The 5,533-nt window shown below is 49.2% G+C and overlaps 1 pseudogene; it reads left to right on the top strand.

Annotated features, from left to right (window-relative positions):
* Positions 1 to 2,720: 2,720 nt before the first annotated feature.
* LOC136511785 (anthocyanidin 5,3-O-glucosyltransferase-like) lies at positions 2,721 to 4,893 on the top strand (annotated as a pseudogene).
* Positions 4,894 to 5,533: the final 640 nt, after the last annotated feature.

Genomic DNA, 5,533 nt, shown 5'->3' with positions numbered 1-5,533 from the left:
CTTCTGCTGTCCTCCTCTGCCGCACTGATGAAAAATTTGTCGCCTTTTTCCACGCCTGTCCATCTGTGCGTGGGCGCTCGTCGACGTCATGGGAGGGTCAGGGTGAGGCCCCGCCTGACACGGCCACGATCAGTTCGCTGTACAGTGCGTGTACTGTGCCCGTCGTGCGTGTACTGTGCCCGGGCGTACGTACGGAATAGGAGTATATGTGTCGCTGCGATTTCTGTATCGGCGTTACAGCCGTCGTGGGTCCTGATATTTTATATTAATATATTATTAACTTAGTCAACGTGATAATAGGCCAGTCTGCTATTCCTACTACGTACTGTACATGGTGGTGGACTGCTGGTGCTGCCGACATGATTCTCGTGACATGCAATCAATCCCGTCCTGCGCCACCGCACGATGTGCTCGTTCCGTCGTTCGTTCGTGCGGGCACCGATATTCAATCCCCTCCTTTGTTTTGTGTCGACTGTACTCCACCCTGTTTTGTTTGGTACCGTTACAATCAGAACGGGGACCATGGAGCAGACATGGCAACGGGTACTTCACATCGAAACTTCCCATCACCTTCATCCCACCAATACATGGTACGACTCTCCACCCTCCGCCTCGCCTTTTCCTCCCTCGTCTGGGTGGTCCTTTCGAATATTTGTACATATACATAGTCTATTAAATATAGATTAATTAGAAAATTAATTATATAGTTTGTGACTAATTTACGATATAAATTTTTTAAGTCTAATTAGACCATGATTTGATAATATGGTGCTACAGTAAATATGTGTTAATGATGGATTAATTAGGTTTAAAAAATTCGTCTCGTGGAATACCGACGGATTATGTAATTTATTTTTTTATTACTATCCGAACACCTCATGCGATATCCTCATTTGACACCTCCTAAGTTTTAGTAACCGGATCCAAACACCCTCTTACTATTACTGATCCTCATCAGAGGCGCTAAAAAAATAGATAAATACAAAAAAATCTCGCAATAATAAGAAACATTCGGGCATCAAATCAAAAGGCTTAGCCATCTATAATCATTGAATCTATTTTATTTTGTACAAAATTACCCACGTCTGCCATTATACTAAATAAAATCTATTTTCTAAAGAAAAAAAGAAAAACTGTGGCCATACAGAAAAGATCTCGATCCGCATTACAAACACGTTTGTTTCGTAGTTGGTTAATATAAAATATTAGATTGGCATATTATCACGTTGACTGGGGTAATAATATATTAATATAAAATATCAGGAGCCACGACGGCTGTAACGCCGATACAGAAATCGCAGCGACACATACTCCGGGCACAGTTAAAGATGGCAACGGCCCCGATACCCGATACTCGACGGGTATTTGATCCATTAGGGGATGGGGATGGAATCATATCTTTACCCGTGGACATCTAAATGGGCAAGAATCCATCCCCGACGGGTATAGCGGGTATGGGAACGTTCCCTGTTTACCCGTCCCCGTTACCCGTTGAGGAACCCGACTATCTGAGCTGTCATGCGAGTATTAGGCCCAAAGAAGCTCAACATAGGTATTTTGGTCCAAATCTAAACAATCATATCTATAGTTTGTGTGTTCTAAGAACCATAGTTCAATTTTTCCTCATCATCTCCGCCAGCAGCACAAGCACGCCTGCCTCACGAGCGTTCGTGCCCCTCGCTTCCTCAGTTCGGTCTCTCTGCCACCTTTGCTCGTCCTCCTCGCAACCTCGCTCTTTCTCCTTGTTATCTCCGAGACTCCGACACTTATACCCGGGTAAAGAAGAAACGTCTCCGATTGCAAAGCTGCGACCCCAAGTGTCCTTGTTTATCGGGTATGCAGTACCCGTTGGGTATCTGTTATCCGACCGATACCCGACGGGTACGGGGATGGGCAAGAATCTATACCCGAGACAGTTAATGGGGATGGGGACGGGATGAATTTTCCGTAGCGGGGAAGAGAACGTTCCGGCGATACCCGACAGGTATATCCCCGTTGCCATCCTTAGGCACAGTACACACACGACGGCACAGTACACGCACGCCCGGGCACAGTACACGCACGGTACAGCGAACTGATCGCGGCCGTGTTAGGCCGGGCCTCACCCTGACTCTACCTGACGTCGACGAGCGCCCACGCACAGAGGGGCAGGCGTTGAAAAAGGCGAGAAATTTTCCTTCAACGCGGCACGGGAGGACAGCAAAAGTGCTGGAGGCAATTTATTAACGCGAGAATATACGTGCGCGCACGGGCCGGGCGCCGAGCTCTCGGCCACCTAAACATATGTTCTACTATACACGGCCAGACATCTCAGTGTTAAGATACGTGATGTCGAGACGTGTTACCTCGACGTCATTAGTACTGACGCTGATTTTAGGATCCAAAGATAAGTTTAAGTCTCTTAGTGAGCTAAACCTATTTTTTTTTTAAAAAGAATAAATTGTAAAAAATTAGGTCACTCCTCGCTATCGGACTTTACGATAGCTAATTAATTTTGGCCCCATACAAATATGCCAAGACAAGAGGCACAGACAGGACACAAGCGGACAGCTAACCTAGACGCCATGCCCACAGGTTGCTCACACTTCGCTATCGGACTTTATGATAGCTAGTGGCCTGGTGGGACGGAGCTGTAAATGTTGCATACAGAAACAAAACAATAAACTCGTCTCCTATATATCTTCGTCAGAAGACTATATATATATCGATTGCTCAGAGCCTCATCAGACACAATATACGCAGCAAGCATTTTATCTTGGCTGCTTGTCTTTTGCGCCTCCATGAAGAAGACCGTGGTTCTCTACCCCGGCCTCGCCGTCAGCCACTTCATCCCCATGATGCAGCTCGCCGGCGTCCTCCTGGAGGAAGGCTACGACGTCGTGGTCGCGCTCATCGAGGCTACCATGGAACACAACATCGCCTTCGCCGCCGCAGTCGACCGTGTAGCATCCTCCTGTTGGAACCGGTGGTGACCACCGAGTTCTTGATCTTGGAGCTGGCTTGCAGCCGGCCCGGCTCGTTACGAGCATGCGCTCCCATAGGTCCCAGGTCCACCGGAGCTGACAATATATAAGGCCTTTGGGCCTTACTCAACCCAAAAGACTAGCCTAATAGGTGGGGGTTCTCCCGCCTTATATGTTGTGCTCCCCCACCATCGCTACACGATGTAGGACTAAACCCAGCCGGCCCGGCTCGTTACCACGAGCCTGCGCGCATTGGGCCTTCCCAACCCAAAAGACTAGCCTAATAGGTGGGGGTTCTCCCGCCTTATATGTTGTGCTCCCCCACCATCGCTACATGATGTGGGACTAAACCCCAACAATCTTCCCTTTAGTCACACATCGGGGTGCCCCCGCCTTATATGTTGTGCTCCCCCACCATCGCTACACGATGTAGGACTAAACCCCAACACCTCCAAACCGACGGCCACCTTCCACACGCTCCCTCGAATCCACAATCCTCCCACCGTCACCAACGACATCAACTTGCTCCTCGGATACTTCGAGATGATAGGGCGCTACAACGAGCACCTCCGTGAGTTCCTCTGCTCCATCCCTCCGCGAAGAATCCACGCAGTGATCTTGGACTCATTCTCCAACACCGCGCTCGACGTCACGGACGAGCTCGGTATCCCGGCTTACAGCTTCTTCGCCTCCAACGCCTCCGCCCTCGCTGTATGCCTCCAACTCCCTTGGGCCCGTCGTGCGAAGGGCCAGCCGAGCTTCAAGGAGATAGGAGACACCACTGTCAACTTCCATGGCGTCCCACCCATGCCGGCTTCTCACCTCGTTCGCGAAGTGCTCGAGGACCCCAAGACTGATATATACAGGGCGGTGACAAACTCGCTGGGCAAGAATCTGGAGGCCGGTGGCATTCTGGTGAACACGTTCGCATCGCTAGAGGCCCGGGCAGTGGTAGCCCTCAAGGACCCGCATTTTCTTGCCGAAAATGGGCTCACAGTGCCTCCAGTGTATTGCGTCGGGCCACTTGTCGAGGATGCTGCTGAGACGAAAGAAAAGCACGAGTGTCTCAAATGGCTCGAAGAGCAACCAGAGCATAGTGTTGTGTTCCTGTGTTTTGGAAGCCTAGGCAACCACTCGGAGATGCAGCTTAAGGAGATCGCCACCGGCGTCGAGAGATCTGGCCACCGTTTCCTGTGGGTGGTGCGTGCTCCCCTCGGCGACAACCCCGAGAGCGAGTTCGGCGACAAGGCCGACCCGGACCTCCACACGCTCCTGTCGGAAGGGTTCTTGGAGAGGACCAGAGGGCGTGGCCTCGTCGTCAAGCTATGGGCGCCGCAGGTGGAGGTGCTCCGTCATAAGGCAACAGGTGCGTTCGTAACGCACTGCGGGTGGAACTCTGTGTTGGAAGCGATCATGGCCGGCGTGCCGATGCTCTGCTGGCCATTGTATGCGGAGCAAAAGATGAATAAGGTGCTCATGGTGGAGGAGATCGGGATCGGTGTGGAACTTGCCGGGTGGCAGCATGGGTTGGTCAAGGCCGAAGAACTGGAGGCCAAGGTGAGGCTAGTGATGGAGTCTGAGGAGGGGGAGCTGCTTAGGGCTCGTGTGACAGCGCACAAAGAGGCCGCAGACATGGTCTGGAAGGATGGTGGATCGTCGCGCATGGCGTTTGGCCAGTTCTTGTCAGACGTGGGCAAGGTTGGACCGGATCTGACACTGAGTTGATGCATTGGATTGTGAGTGATCAAAGTATATACTCTCCTTATCCCACAATGATTGTACTTCTAGATCTGGTCAAATCAAACTATTTTAAGTTTAACTAAATTTATAATAAAGATTACGATTTTAATTAGGTATGTCATGAAAATCACTTCTCCTATATATCATGTGCCTGAATTTTAATATTATTTCAGATAATACTCTTGTACAATCAGGGTGATGTTTTAGCCATTCTTTATTCGTTATTACAATAGCTGCCTTGGCAATAAAGCAAGCTCATAGTTCAACGAACAAATGTGCAGAATGAGACCCAAAACCTTTAACATAACCTATGTATAAACCTCTATCCTTATACGGCAAATATCTCCACTGTGGTGATCTAAATTAGTTTGGGCTTGCCGCAAGCTTTCTATAGATTGAAATGTATGATTAGAAACATCTTGGCCAATGGTTATCATCGTCTAGTGGACTGACTTTATCGTGATAGAAGTACCACAACATTATTCCACAGAAAGTTACAATATAGAGTTTAGAAACGAGAAGTGACATTCACTATTACATATGGTAGCAAGCAACTAAAAGTTGTGTTTCAAGATACGTTGAACTAACCGTGACTCGATAAGATATTGGCCATGTTTGGTTCCGAGCCACAAGTAGCCACACTTAAGGTTAGGTACAAGCCACACTTGTGGCCAGCCATAATTTGTGGCAAAATTTAGAGTGTTTGATTGATAATTAAGATGTGGCGAAAAATCAATGGAAAGGAGAAAAAGGAAATACCTTCTCTGGCTGCAGCTTGGGGGGGGGGGGGGGGGGGGGGGGGGGGGGGGCAGCGCCTGAACCTAGCTTCC

Source organism: Miscanthus floridulus, chromosome 16, assembly GCF_019320115.1.
Source record: "Miscanthus floridulus cultivar M001 chromosome 16, ASM1932011v1, whole genome shotgun sequence".
Taxonomy (NCBI): domain Eukaryota; kingdom Viridiplantae; phylum Streptophyta; class Magnoliopsida; order Poales; family Poaceae; genus Miscanthus; species Miscanthus floridulus.
The sequence above is the reverse complement of the archived record's forward strand: the minus strand, read 5'-3'. Positions and strand labels throughout refer to the sequence as shown.